Source organism: Pongo abelii, chromosome 12 (assembly GCF_028885655.2).
Source record: "Pongo abelii isolate AG06213 chromosome 12, NHGRI_mPonAbe1-v2.0_pri, whole genome shotgun sequence".
Lineage (NCBI taxonomy): Eukaryota > Metazoa > Chordata > Mammalia > Primates > Hominidae > Pongo > Pongo abelii.
In genome coordinates this window covers 37832969-37849123 of record NC_071997.2, presented here as the reverse complement: position 1 = coordinate 37849123, position 16155 = coordinate 37832969, and the positions used below count along the sequence as shown (strand labels likewise).

The 16155-nt window shown below is 41.8% G+C and overlaps 1 protein-coding gene across 1 annotated transcript in view; it reads left to right on the top strand.

Annotated features, from left to right (window-relative positions):
- Positions 1 to 16155, top strand: part of LOC100446839 (LIM and senescent cell antigen-like-containing domain protein 1) — a 59638-nt gene that overhangs the window by 37130 nt on the left and 6353 nt on the right. The gene's annotated exons all lie outside the window — the stretch shown is intronic.

Genomic DNA, 16155 nt, shown 5'->3' with positions numbered 1-16155 from the left:
CAGCTATTCAGGAGGCTGAGGTAGGAGAATCGCTTGAAATCAGCGGGGGGAGGTTGTCGTGAGCCAAGATCATGCCATTGCACTCCAGCCTGGGCAACAAGAATGAAACTTCATCTCAAAAAAAAAAAAAAAAAAAGTTTTCCAGATGGGCACAGTGGCTCATGCCTGTAATTCCAGCATTTTGGGAGGCCGAGGTGGGCAGATCACTTGAGGCCAGGAGTTTGAGACCAGCCTGGCCAACATGGTGAAATCCTATCTCTACTAAAAATACAAAAACTAGTCCCACGAGGTGATGCACACCTGTGGTCCCAGCTACCCGGGAGGCTGAGGCACGAGGATTGCTTGAACCCGGGAAGCAGAGGTCTCAGTGAGCCAAGATTGCGCCACTGCACTCCACCAGCCTGGGTGACAGAGTGAGATGGTGTCTCAAAAAAAAATTGTTTTCTAGTTGTTTCATAGATCCTTTGTTCCTTTCTTCCCCTCTTACTGTCTTCCTTTATGATTCAATGACTTTCTGTAGTGGTATGCTTTGGTTACTTACTTTTTAGAGGTCATTTTTTTAAAAATATAGTCTTTACAGGTATACATTTCCTTCTTAATGTTGCTTTAGCTGTATCCCATAAGTTTTTGTATGTTGTGTCTTCATTTATCCATCTCAAATTTCTCTAATTTTCTAATTTCACATGTCGTGATTTCTTCTCATTTCCTGTGTACTTTCTAATTTCCCCTGTGATTTCTTTTTTCTTTTCTTTTTTTTTTTTTTTGGAATCAGAGTCTCGCTCTGTCACCCAGGCTGGAGTGCAGAGGCGCAATCTCGGCTCACCGCAAGCTCCACCTCCCGGGTTCACGCCATTCTCCTGCCTCAGCCTCCTGATTAGCTGGGACTACAGGCGCCTGCCACCATGCCTGGCTAATTTTTTTTTTTTGTTGTATTTTTAGTAGAGACGAGGTTTCACCGTGTTAGCCAGGATGGTCTCGATCTCCTGACCTCATGATCTGCCCACCTCAGCCTCTCAAAGTGTTGGGATTACAGGCGTGAGCCACCACACCCAGTTTCCCTTGTGATTTCTTATTTGACTAACTGGTTATTTAGAAGTGTGTTGTTTAATGTCCAAATGTTTGTGAATTTCTCAAATTTCTGTTGTTGATTTCTAATTTCATTCCATTCTGGTCAGAACACATATGCTTTATGATTTCAATTCTTTTAAATTTATTGAGGGTTTAGGAGTACAAAAGGCTTATTGAAAAAAGAATCATTGAAGTTTTTCTTATGCTCTAGCATATGGGTTATGCTAAAGAGTGTTCCAAGTGCACTTAAGAAGAATGTGTATTTTGATATTGTTAGGTGGAATTTTCTATAGATGTCTATTTGGTCTAGCTTGTTTAACCCATTGTTGAAGTCTTGTATTTTCTTGACGGTCTCTGTCTAGTGGATCTATCCATTATTGTTTTTAAAAATACATTTGATGGTTGAAAGCAAAAATTAGGCCAGGCGTGGTGGCTCACACCTATAATCCCAGCACTTTCGGAGGCCAAGGCGGGCAGATCACTTGAGGTCGGGAGTTCGAGACCAGCCTGACCAACATGGAGAAACCCCGTCTCTACTAAAAATACAAAAATTAGCCAGGCGTGGTGGCACATGCCTGTAATCCCAGCTACTTGGGAGGCTGAGGCAGGAGAAGCACTTCAACCTGGGACAGGAGGTTGCGGTGACCCGTGATCGCGCCATTGCACTCCAGCCTAGGCAACAATAACAAAACTCTGTCTCAAAAAAAAAAAAAAAAAAAAAAAAGAGAAAAGAAAGCAAAAGCAAAAATTATAACATTAGTGGAGTTTACAATGCATGTAAATGTAATAGAAAACATCTATAATGTAAAGAGGGAAAGGTAAAAATACCTATCCAGCTGTAAGATTTCTACATTCCACTTAAGTGGTAATATGTTCATTCTGTGAAAAATTAAGTGTATTGTAATCCCTAGAGTCACCATTTAAAAAACTATTCAAAGAGATATATTCAAAACCAATATATGAATTAAAACAGAATGCTAAAAATCATTTAAATAACCAAAAAGGAGGCGAAAAGTGGTAAGCAGAAGGATAAAAAATGGAGCAAAAAAAAAAAAAAGTAATAAGATGGGGCTGGGCCCAGTGGCTCACACCTGTAATCCCAAAACTTTGGGAAGCTGAGGTGGGTGAATCACTTGAGGCCCGGAGTTTGAGATCAGCCTGGCCAACATGGTGAAACCCTGTCTTTACTAAAAATAGAAAAATCAGCTGGGCATGACGGTACACGCCTGTAATCCCAACTACTTGGGAGGCTGAGGCACCAGAATCGCTTGAGGCTGGGAGGCTGAGGTTGCTGTGAGCTGAGATGGCGCCACTGCTCTCCAGCCTGGGTGACAGGGCAAGACTCTGTCTCAGAAAAAATAAAATAAAATAAGATGGTAGACATATATCCAAACACATAAATAATTACAGTAAACATCAATGGACTAAACCTAAATCTTAAAAGACATCGTCAGAATGGATAAAAGCAGTGCCCAGCCATATGCTATTTACAAGAAACTTGCTTTACTTTTTAAAATTTTTTTCATTTTTTAAGAAATGTTTTGCATTTATTTATTTATTTATGTATTAGAGACAAGGTTTTGCTCTGTTGCCCAGACTGGAGTGCAATGGAATGATCATAGCTCACTGCAGCTTCCAACTCCTGGACTCAAGCAATCCTCCTGCCTCAGCTTCCCCTGTAGCTAAGACTACAGGCGTGTACCATCATATCTGACTAGATTTTTTGTTTTGTTTTGTTTTTTTATAGAGACAGGGGCTCACCAGGTTGCCCAGGCTCGTCTCAAACTACTGGCCTCAAGCAGTCCTCCCACCTCAGCCTTCCAAAGCACTGGAATTACAAGCAATAGCCACCATACCCAGCCAAAACTTGCTTTAAATATTATATATGTAGGTTAAAAGTAAAGAATAGAGGCCGGGCAGAGTGGCTCATGCCTGTAATCCCAGCACTTTGGGAGGCCGAGGCGGGTGGATTGCTTGAGGTCAGGAGATATACACCAGCCTGGCCAACATGGTGAAACCCCATCTTTAACAAAAACACAAAAATTAGTCAGGTGTAGTGGTGTTGCCTGTAGTCTCAATTACTCAGAAGGCCGAGGCAGGAGAATCACTTGAATCCGAGAGGTGGAGGTTGCAGTGAGCTGAGATCACGCCACTGTACTCTAGCCCAGGTGACAGAACAAGACTCCATCTCCAAAAAAAAAAAAAAGGAAAAGATATACCATGGAAATATTAACCAAAACAGTTGGTGTGGCTATGTTAATATCATACACAGCAAATTCCAGAGCAATGAAAATCATTAGGGACAAAAAAGGATCATACATCATGATAAAATAGTTAATTCACCAAGGAGATATAATAATCCTAAATAGTTTGCGTCTTGCACCACAGCTTCAAAATTCTCAAAGCAAATAGACAAACCCAAAATTATATTTGGAGACTTCAATACTCCTCTCTCAATCACTGATAGAACTATTAGAAAATCAGCAAAGAAGGCCGGGTATGGTGGCTCACGCCTGTAATCCCAGCACTTTGGGAGGCCAAGGCGGGCAGATCACAAGGTCAGGAGATCGAGACCATCCTGGCTAACACGGTGAAACCCCATCTCTACTAAAAATACAAAAAATTAGCCGGGCATGGTGGCAGGCGCCTGTAGTCCCAGCTACTTGGGAGGCTGAGGCAGGAGAATGGCGTGAACCTGGGAGGCGGAGCTTGCAGTGAGTGGAGATTGCACCACTGCACTCCACCCTGGGCGACAGAGCGAGACTCAGTCTCAAAAAAAAAAAAAAGAAAAAAAAACAGAAAAAGAAAATCAGCAAAGAAGAGGAGAATTAAACAGCACCACTAGCCAACTAGATCTAATTGAACTTTGAGGAACACTCTACCCATAAACAGCAGACTATACATTATTTTCAAGTGCACATAGAACCATTCACCAAGATAGACTATATCCTGGGTCATAAAACAAGCCTTAACAAACTTAAATGAAGTGAAATCATGCCAGGTATGTTCTCTGACCATAACAAAAGTATACCAGGAATCAATAAGACAAACAATAGGAGAATCCCTGAACACTTAAAATTAAACAACAGACTTCTAAATTAATCTATGTATCAGAGAATATCTGAAGGGAAATTAGAAAATATCAATATCCCTCATGAAATTAGATGCAAAAACCCTAAAAAAGATTGCAAACTGAATCAAGTAGTTTATAAAATGTCAATACATATTCAGTCATTTAAAGCCACGAGGTCGGGCGCAGTGGCTCATGCCTGTAATCCCAGCATTTGGGGAGGCTGAGGCAGGCGGATTACTTGAGGCCAGGAGTTGGAGACCAGCCTGGGCAATATGGCGAAACCCCATTTCTACTGAAAATACAAAAATTATCTGGGTGTGATAGCACACGCCTGTAGTCCCAGATACTCAGGAGGCTGAGGCTTGAGAATCACTTGAAACCAGTAGGCGAAGGTTGCCTTGAGCCAAGATCATGCCACTGCATTCCAGCCTGAGCGCCAGAGCAGGACCCTGTTTCAAAAAACAAAACAAAACAACAACAAAAAATGCTAGTAGGCAAATTCATAAAGACAAAAAGTAGAGTTAGGGTTACCAGGGGCTTGTGGAGTGGGGAGTGGGGAGTAATTGTTTATTAGGCACAGAGTTTCTATTTGAGATGATCAAAAAGTTTTGGAAATGGATAGTGATGATGGTTACACAACATGGTGAACAAACTTAATGTTACTGAATTGTACACTTAAAAACAGTTAAAATGGTAAGTTTTATGTTATGTGTATTTTACCACAATAAACAAACAAATGCATCACAACCAAATAGGGTTTATCCTGGGACTTTCAAGGATGGTATAACATATATATATATATTTTTTGAGACAAAGTCTCACTCTTGTCCGCAGGCTGGAGTGCAATGGCGCTATCTCGGCTCACTGCAACCTCCACCTCCCAGGTTCAAGCGATTCTCCTGCCTCAGCTTCCTGAGTAGCTGGGATTACAGGTGCCTGCCACCATGCCCAGCTAATTTTTGTATTTTTAGTAGAGACAGGGTTTCATCATGTTGGCCAGGCTGATCTTGAACTCCTGACCTCAGGTGATCCACCTGCCTCAGCCTCCCAAAGTGCTGGGATTACAGCCGTGAGCCACTGCTCCCGGCTGGATGGTATAACATTTTAAATCAATCAATGCAGTCATATTAACAGTGTAAAGAAGAAAAATTAAATGATCATATCAATTGATGTAGAAAAAGCATCTGACATAATTCAATGTACATTCATGATAAAATCCGTCAGCAAATTAGGAATAGGAAATTTCCTCCATCTGATAAAGGCATCTATAAATATCTGTGGCTGGCCGGGCACAGCTGATAAAGGCATCTATAAATATCTGTAGCTAGCCAGGCTCTAGCCTGTAATCCCAGCTGTTTGGGAAGCCAAGACAGGAGGATCGCTTGAGCCAGGGAGTTTGAGACCAACCTGGACAACATAATGATACCTCATCTCTACTAAAAATTAAAAAATAAAAAAACAGCCAGGCATGGTGGTTAATGACCTAATTAACAGTGAAACTCTTTCCCCTTAGGATCAAAAAGACTTTTATCATTAAGTAGGAGAGAATATCCTCTCACACCAGTCTTATTCAATATTGTACTAGAAGTTCAAGATGTTGAAATAAGACAAAAAAAAAAAAAAAAGAAGTAAACGGCATACAGATTGGAAAGAAAGATCTAAAACTGTCCCTCTTCACAGATAACATTACTGTCTATGTGTAAAAGCTCAAATAATTTACAATTAATCTCCTAGAATAGGTAAGTTTAGCAGTGTCACAGGATACGAGGTTGTATTTCTCTATACCAGCAATGTACAATTTAAAGCTGAAATCTAAAAAAAAAATAGCATTTACATTAGCTTTATAAAAACAGAACTTATAACTTAACAAAACATGTACAGGATGTATACGCTTAAAACCACAAAATACTGTTGCAACTGAAGAAGATCTAAATAAATGGAGAGACATACCATTCCCATGAATTGGAAGACACAGTAAAGATGTCAATTCTCCCCATATTGATCTATAGATCAAACACATTTCCAATCAAGTTCTTAGCAGATTTTTTCATAGATATAGATAATTAAATTAGAGAATGTAGGTGGAAAATCAAAGGAACTAGAATGTGATAACAATTTTGACAAGTATAAACTTGGAGGAATCACACTACCATCTTTAAACCTTATTATAAAGCTATAGTAGGCCGGGCACAGTGGCTCACACCTGTAATCCCAGAACTTTGGGAGGCCAAGGTGGGTGGATCATTTGAGGTCAGAAGTTTGAGACCAGCCTGGCCAACATGCTGAAACCCTGTCTCTACCAAAAAATACAAAAATTAGATGGGCATGGTGGTGCCCACCTATAGTCCCAGCTACTCAGTGGGAGAATTGCTTGAACCTGGGAGGCAGAGGCTGCAGTGGGCCTAGATTGCACCACTGCACTTTAGCCTGGGCAACAGAATGAGACCCTGTCTCCAAAAAAAAAAGCTATTGTAATCAAGAAAGCGAGGTATGTGCAAAGAGATAGATACATAAATCAATGAAAAAAAAAAAGATAGTCCAGATATAAATCCACACTAATATGGGCATTTGATATTTACAAAGATGCTACAGCAATCTTTGTAAATTGATTTTACAAATCAATTTACAAACATATGAGAAAATATGTAAACATATGAGTGTAAAACATATGAGAAAATCTTACTGACCTAGGGTTAGGCAAAGAGTTCTTAGACATGACACCAAAAGGATGAGTTATAATAGAAAATAATGGCTAAGTTGAGCTTTATTAAAATTAATGGCTGGGAACGGTGGCTCACGCCTATAGTCCTAGCACTTTGGGAGGCCAAGGAGGGCGGATCATGAGGTCAGGAGATCGAGACCATCCTAGCTAACACAGTGAAACCCCGTCTCTACTAAAAATACAAAAAAATTAGTCAGGCGTGGTGGTGCACGCCTGTAGTCCCAGCTACTCGGGAGGCTGAGACAAGAGAATCGCTTGAACCCAGGAGGTGGAGGTTGCAGTGAGTCGAGATTGCGCCACTGCACTCCAGCCTGGTGACAGAGCAAGACCCCGTCTCAAAAAACAAAACAAAACAGGCAGCCAGCCTACAGGCTATGGCTATGACCCTTGTCCTAGAAAAATTAAAACTATGTCCATTGAAAAACCTTTATACAAATGTTTACAGAAGCTCTATTCATAATCACCAAAAACTGGTAACAACCCAAATGTCCTACAAATGGTAAATATACTAGTGGTATATCCATACCGTGGAATATTATTCAGCAATGAAAACAAAAACTGTTTCTACAAGCAGCAACTTTGGATGAATTTCCAGGGCATTACGCTGAATGAAAGAAGCCTGTATCAAAAGGTTACATAACATATAATTCCATTTATATGGTATATAGTGTGTAATCGGTGGTAAGGGGGTGAGTGGAAGGTATAACTATAAAGTAATAACATGAATGAGTTTTTAGAATGTTGGAATTGTTACGTATCCTTACTGTGGTGTAGTGGTTACATGAATCTGGACATACGTGTCTTAAAATTTGTAGAACTGGCCAGGCAGGTGGTTCATACACGTAATCCCAGAATTTTGGGAGGCTGAGGCGGGTGGATCACCTGAGGTCAGGAGTTTGAGACCAGCCTGGCCAACATGGCAAAACTCCATCTCTACTAAAAATACAAAAATTAGCTGGGCGTGGTGGTGCATGCCTGCTATCCCAGTTACTCAGGAGGCTGAGGCAGGAGAATCGCTTGAACCCAGGAGGCGGAGGTTGCAGTGAGCTGAGATTGAACCACTGCACTCCAGCCTGGGCGACACAGCGAGACTCCATCTAAAAAAAAAAAAAAAAAAAAACAAAAATTGTAGAACTATACACGCCCTGGCTGGGTGTGGTGGCTCACACCTGTAATCCTAGCACTTTGGGAAGCCAAGGCAGGTGGATCACAAGGTCAAGAGATCGAGACCATCCTGGCCAACATGGTGAAACCCCATCTTTACTAAAAATACAAAAATTAGCTGGGCATGGTGGTGCGTGCCTGTAATCTCAGCTACTCAGGAGGCTGAGGCAGGAGAATTGCTTGAACCCAGGAGGCGGAGGTTGCAGTGAGCCGGGATTATGCCACTGCACTCCAGCCTGGCAACAGAGTGAGACTCCGTCTCAAAAAAAAGAAGAAAAAAAAAAAGAACTATACACCCCCCAAATGGGCAACTTTTCTATATGATTATATACTGAAAATACCTGTATCGATTATATTTTTTTAAAAAAGTAATCACCACTTTGTGCACCTGTTTCCTTACCACCTAGTTCCTCCTTTTCCATGGGCGGGTGGGTTTTGGTCTGAACCACTTTTTTCAAAAGTGAGCTTTTAGAGGAGGAGGCAGAGCAGATGTCTGAATAGAACCCTCCAGCAAGCATCACCCCAACCCTCTGCCCTGCAGGAACACCAAATGGAACAACTATCTACATAAAAAAGCACCTTCATAAGACACAAAGATCAGATGAGTGATCACAGTACCTGGTTTTTAACATCATATCAAGGAAAGAGGCACTGAAGAGGGAAGGAAAGACAGTCTTGAACTGCTGATGCTACCTTTCCCCCATCTCCCCAGTAGTAGCAGCAGCCTCATGACAAGAGAGAATCTGTGTGATTTGGGGAGGGAGAGAGCAGTGATTGTGAGACTTTGCCTTGGAACTCAGTGCTTCCCTGTAACATCGGAAAGCAACACACAGCAGAATTCAGCAGGTACCCTCGGAGACAGCATTTAGACCAGCCATAGCCAGAAGGGAATTATCCATCCTAGTTGTCAGAACCTGAATTCCAGCAAGCCTTGCCACCATGGGCCAAAGTGCTCTGGTGTCCTAGGGCACTAAACTTAAAAGGCAGTCCATGCCACAAGGACTACAATTTCTTAGCAATTTTGGTGCTATGGTTTTTTGGACTCAGAGCCAGTGAACTCCGGGTGCACATAACCTAATGAGACACCAGATGGGGTGGCTGAGAGCCCAGCACCCCAGGTAGTACAGCTGGGGTAGCATGGCTGTGGGAGAGACTCTTTTCTTTTCTTTTTCTTTTTGAGACAGGGTCTTGGTCTGTCACCCAAACTGGAATGCAGTGATGCAGTCATGGCTCCCTGCAGCCTCGACCTCCCAGGCTCAAGTGATCCTCTCACCTCAGCCTCCCAAGTAGCTGGAACTACAGACATGTCCCACAATGCCTGGCTAATTTATTTTTCTCTGTAGAGACAGGGGTCTCACTATGTTGCCCAGGCTGCTCTCAAACTCCTGGGCTAAAGCAATCCTCCCGCCTTGGTGGCCCAAAGTGCTGGGATTACAAGTATGGGCACCATGGCTGGCCAAGACTTTTCTCTTCTGTGGGAAGAGAGGAGAGGGGAGAGTAAAGAGGACTCTATCTTGCAACTTGGATACCAGCTCAGCCACAGTAAAATAGGGCACCAGGCAGAATCCTGAGGCCCGCATTTAGGCCCTAGCTCCCAGATGACATTTCTGGACACACCCTGGGCTGGAAGGGAACCCACTGCCTTGAAGGGAAGAACCCAGTCCTGGCAGAATTCATCACCTGCTGACTAAAGAGCACTTGGGCCTTGAATAAACATCAGTGGTTGCCAGGCTGTACCCACTGTGGGCCTTGGGTGAAACACAGTGCCATGCTGGCCTCAGGTGTGACCCAGTGCATTCCCAGCTGTGGTGGCCATGGGGAGAGGCTCCTTCTACTTGATGAAAGGAGAGGAAAGAGTAAAGGGGACTTTGTCTTGCAGCTTGGGTACCAGCTTGGCCACACTGAGATAGAGCACCAGGTGGGCTCCTGGGGTCTCTGATTCCAGGCCTTGGCTCCTGTATGGCATTTTTGGACTTGCTCTAGGCAAGAGGGAGCCCTTTGTCCTCAAAGAAGAGACCCAGCCTGGCAGCAATCACCAGAAGCTGGCTGAAGAGCTCTTGGGGCTTGAGTGAACACTGGCAGTAGCCAAGTAGTACTCACTGTGGGCCTGGGGTGGTGGTGGCCACAGGGAGAGGTTCCTTCTGCTTGAGGAAAGGAGAGAGAAGAGTGGAAGGACTTTGTCTTGTGGCATGGGTGCCAGGTCAGCAGCAGTAGAATAGAGCACCAGATAGATTCCTAAGTTTTCCAACCCCAGGCCCTGACTTCCAGATGGGATGATATCTCTGGATATACTTGGAAACGGGGAATGAACTTCCCTGAAAGGAAGACTGTAAGCCTGGCTGGATTCACGACCTGCTGACAGTAGAGCCTGTGGGCTGTGAGGAAACAACAACGGTAACCAGGCAGCAGTTCCCACAGGCCTTGGGTGAGACCCAGTGTTGTGCTAGCTTTGGGTCTGACCCAGTGCAGTCCCAGTGGTGGTGGCCACAGGGGTTCATATGTCACCCCTCCCCAAGGTCTAGTCAGCTCAGCATAGAGAGAGAGAGAGATTCTATTTGGGGGAAGGCAAGGAAAGAGAACAAGAGTCTCTGCCAGGTAATCTAGGGAATTCTCCCAGATTGTACCCAAGACCACTGGGGTAGCACCTCTTCAAGTCTGCAAGAGTCACAGCATTATTGGGCTTGGGGTGCACCCTAATGCAGATACAGCTGCAGTCATCAAAATCTTAGATCACAACACTCAATTCCCTTTGAATACTTGGAAAGCCTTCCCAAGAAGGACAGGAACAAATAAGCCAGACTGCAAAAACTATAATAAATATCTAACCAGGCCGGGCATGGTGGCTCATGCCTGTAATCCCAGGATTTTGTGAGGCCAAGGTGGGTGGATTGCTTGAGCTCAGGAGTTCAAGACCAGACTGGGAAACTAGTGAAACCCCATCTCTACCAAAAATGCAAAAATTAGCTGGGTGTGGTGGCACATGCCTGTGGTCCTAGCTACTTGGGAGGTTCAGGTGGGAGGATTGCTAGAGCCCAGCAAGTCAAGGGTGCATTGAGCTGCAATCTCATCACTGCACACCAGCCTGGGTGACAGACTGAGACCCTGTCTCAAAAAAAAAATAATTAAAAAATAATTAAAAAATGAATATCTAAACTTTCAATGCTCAAACACTGATGATCATCCACAAACATTGACCACCTGGGAAAATGTGACCTTACCAAACTAACTAAATAAGGCACCAGTGGGCCAATCCCAGACTGACAGAGATATGTGATCTTTCAGACACAGAATTCAAAATAGCTGTTTTGAAGAAGCTCAGTGAAATTCTAGATAACACAGAGAAGGAATTCAGAATCCTATCAGATGAATTTAACAAAGAGACTGAAATAATTAAAGAGAATCGAACAGAAATTCTGGAGCTGAAAAATTTAATTGACATCCTGAAGAATGCATCAGAGTTTCTCAACAGCAGAATTGATCAAGTAGAAGAAAGAATTAGTGAGTTTGAAGACAAGCTATTTGAAAATATACAATCAGAAGAGACAAAAGAAAAAAGAAAAAAAAGGGTGAAGCATGCCTACAAGATGTAGAAAATAGTCTCAAAAGGGCAAACCTAGAAGTTACAGGCCTTAAAGAGGAGCTAAAAAGAGAGATCATGGCAGAAAGTGTACTCGAAGGGGTAATAACAGAGAATTTTCTTTTTCTTTTTCTTTTTTTTTTTTTTTGAGATGGAGTTTCACTCTTGTTGCCTAGGCTGGAGTGCAATAGCACAATCTCTGCTCACCGCAACCTCTGCCTCCTGGGTTCAAGCGATTCTCCTGCCTCAGCCTCCCAAGTAGCTGGGATTACAGGCATGCACCACCATGCCGGGCTAATTTTGAATTTTTAGTAGAGACGGGATTTCTCCATGTTGGTCAGGCTGGTCTCAAACTCTCGACCTCAGGTGATCCACCTGCCTCAGCCTCCTAAAGTGCTGGGATTACAGGTGTGAGCCACCACACCCAGCCAATAACAGAGAACTTTCTTAACCTAGAGAAATATATCAATATTCAAGCACAAGAAGGTTATAGAACACCAAGTAGATTTAACCCAAATAAGACTGCCTCAAGACATTTAATAATTAAACTCCTAAAGGTCAAGGATAAAGAAGAAATACTAAAAGTGGCAAGAAAAAAGAAACAAATAACATACAAAGGAGCTCCAATATATCTGGCAGCAGACTTCTCAGTGGAAACCTTGCAGGCCAGGAGAGCGTGACATGACATATTTAAAGAGCTGAAAAGCAACAACAGCAACAACTACCACAACAAACCCGCTTTTATCCTAGAATAGTATATCCAGTGAAAAAATCCTTCAAACATGAAGGAGAAATAAAGACTTTCTCAAACAAACAAAAGCTGAGGAACTTCATCAACAATAGACCTGTCCTACAAGAAATGCTAAAGGGAGTTCTTCAATCTGAAAGAAAAGGACATTAATGAGCAATAAGAAATCATCTGAAGGTTAAAAAAAACACCTCATTGGTAATAGTAAGTGCACACATAAACATAGAATATGGTAACACTGTAATTGTTGTGTATAAACTACTCATACCTTGAGTAGTAGAAAGACTAAAAGACGAGGGCAGGGTACAGTGGCTCACGCCTGTAATCCCAGCACTTTGGGAGGCCAAGGCAGGTGGATCATGAGGTCAGGAGTTTGAGACCAGCCTGGCCAACATGGTGAAACCCTGTCTCTACTAAAAATACAAAAATTAGCTGGGCGTGGAGGCACATGCCTGTAACCCCAGTTACTCAGGAGGCTGAGGTAGGAGAATCGCTTGAACCTGGGAGGCGGAGGTTGCAGTGAGCCAAGATCATGCCATTGCACTCCAGCCTGGGCGACAGGGCAAGACTCCATCTCAAAAAAAAAAAAGACTAAAAGATGAACCTATCAAAAAATAACAGTTTTTCAAGACATAGACAATATAAGATATAAACAGAAAAAACAAAATGTTAAAAAGTGGGGAGATGAAGGTAAAGTGTAGAATTTTTATTAGTTTTCTCTTTGCTTATTTGTTTTTACAGTGTTATGTTTTCATCAGTTTAAAATAGTAAATTATAAGATGATATTTGCAAGCCTTGTGGTAACTTCAAATAAAAAAACCTAAAACAGATACAGAAAAAATAAAAAGCAAGAAATTAAAACATACCACCAGAGAAAATCACCTTCACAAGAAGGAAGGAAGGAAGGAGGGAAGGAGGGAGAGAGGGAGGGAGGGGAGGGGAGGAAGGAAGGAAGGTAGGTAGGTAGGAAGGACTACAAAACCACAAGGAAACAAGTATCAAAATTGAGGTAGTTAAGTGCTTACTTTTCAGTAATAATATTGAATATAAATGGACTAAACTCTCCAATCAAAAGACACAGTGGCAGAATAGATTAAAAAAAAAAAAAAGACCCAACAACCTGTTGCCTACAAGAAACACACTTCACCTATAAAGACACACATAGATTGAAAATAAAGGGATTGGGAAAGGATATTTTATGCAAATGGAAGGCAAAAAAGAGCCAAAGTAACTATACTACATAATACCAAATAGATTTCAAGACAAAAACTATAAAAAATACAAAGAAGATCATTATATAATGAAAAAGGGTCCATTCATCAAGAGACTATAACAATTACAAATATATATGCATCCAATACTAGAGCACCCAGATATATAAAGCAAGGAGGGAGGGGAGGAGAGGAGAGAGGAGGGGAGGGGAGGGGAGGGAAGGGAAGGGAAGCTACAGGTCAATATTCTTGAAAAACGTTGATGCAAAAATCCTCAACGTACTAGCAAGCAAATTCACCAATACATTAAAAAAGATCATTTATCATGACCAAGTGGGATTTATCCCAGGGATACAAGAATGGCTCAGTGTATGCAAAGCAATCAATGTAATACATCATATCAACAAAATAAAGGACAGAAATGATATGACTACTTCACTAGATGCTGGAAAAACATTTGATAATATTCAACATTTTGGCCAGGCACAGTGAGTGTCTTATGCCTGTAATCCCAGCACGTTGGGGGGCCAAGGTGAGAGAATCAGTTGAGGCCAACAGTTTGAAACCAGTCTGGCCAATATAGCAAGACTCCACCTCCACTAAAAATAAAAAATTAATCAAGTGTGGTGGCATGCCCCTGTAGTCCCAGCTACTCAGGAGGCCGAGATGGGAAAATCAATGTATTTTGTGATGAAAAGAAACTCTCAAAAAACTGCATATAGACAGACAGAACATACTTCAACATAATAAAAACCATATATAACAGACCCACAGCTAATATCATACTCAATGGAGAAAAACTGAAAGCCTTTCCTCTAAGACCTGGAACAAGAGAAGGATACCCACTTTCACCGCTGTTATTCGACAAGTACTGGAAGTCCTAGCTAGAGAAATTAGAGAAGAGAAAGAAATCAGAGAAGAGAAAGAAACAAAGGACATTCAAATTGGAAAGAAAGAAGTCAAATTATTCTTGTCTGCATATGATATGATCTTATATTTCAAAAATCTAATGACCTGCTCCCCCAAAAAAACTATTAGAACTGAAAAACAAATTCAGTAAAATTGGAGGATACAAAATAAACATATAAAAATCAGTAGCATTTCTATATGCCGACAGCAAAAAATCTGAAAAATCAAGAAAGTAATTCTATTTACAATAGCTACAAATAAAATAAAATACCTAGGAATTAACCAAAAAGGTGAAAGACCTCTATAATCAAAACAGTAAAATACTGATGAAAGAAACTGAAGAGGACACCAATAAATAGAAGAATATTCCATGTTCATGGATTGGAAAAATCAATATTTTTTAAATGTCCATACTACCCAAAGCAATCTACAGATTCAATGCAATCCCTATTAAATACCAATGACATTCTTCACAGAAATAGAAAAAGTAATCGTAAAATTTATATGAAGCCACAAAAGACCCAGAATAGCCAAAGCTATCATAAGCAAAAAGAACAAAACTGGAGGAATCACATTACCTGACTTCAAATTATACTACAGAGCTATAGCAATCGAACAGCATGGTACTGGCATAAAAACAGATGCATAGACCACTAGAACAGAATAGAGAACCCAGAAACAAATCCACACAGTACAGTGGACTCGTTACAACAATGGTGTCAAGAACATACATTGGGGAAAGGATGGTCTCTTTAATAAATGGTGTTGGGAAAACTGGATATCCATATGCAAAAGAATGAAACTAGACTTCTCTCTAACCATATGCAAAAGTCAAATCAAAATGGATTAAACACTTAAAATTAAGACCTCAAACTATGAAATTACTACAAGAAAATGTTGGGAGAACTCTTCAGGACATTGGTCTGGGCAAAGATTTCCTGAGTAATACTTCAAAAGCACAGGCAAGCAAAGCAAAAATGGACAAATGGGATCACATTAAGTTAAAAAGCTCCTGCACCCCAAAGGAAAAAAATCAACAAAGTGAAAGGACAGCCCACAGAAGGGGAGAAATTATCTGCAAACTATCTGACAAGGAATTAATAAGCAAAACATAGGGCAGGCGAAGTAGCTCATGCCTGTAATCCCAGCACTTTGGGAGGCTGAGGTGGGTGGATCACCTGAGGTCAGGAGTTTGAGACCAGCCTGGCCACCATGGTGAAACTCCGTCTGTACTAAAAATACAAAAATTAGCTGGGCATGGTGGTGCGTGCCTGCTGTCACCCAAGCTGCAGTGCAGTGGCGTGATCTAAGCTCACTGTAACCTCTGCCTCCTGGGTTCACGCGATTTTCCTGCCTCACCCTCCTGAGTAGCTGAGATTACAGGTGAACGCCACCATGCCCGACTAATTTTTGTATTTTCAGTAGAGACAGGGTTTCACCATGTTGGTCAGGCTGGTCTTGAACTCCTGACCTCAGGTGATCCACCTGCCTCAGCCTCCCAAAGTGCTGGGATTACAGGCATGAGCCACCGCGCCTGGCCTATTCATGAATGTTTTAAATGCCATCTAGAATGGTGAATCTTTTCCAGATTTACTTTGATCAGATCCATCAGAGAAATCACTATCTATGGCAGCTGTGACATTACTAAATGCATTTTTTAAAAAAAATTTAAGGTGGACAGGA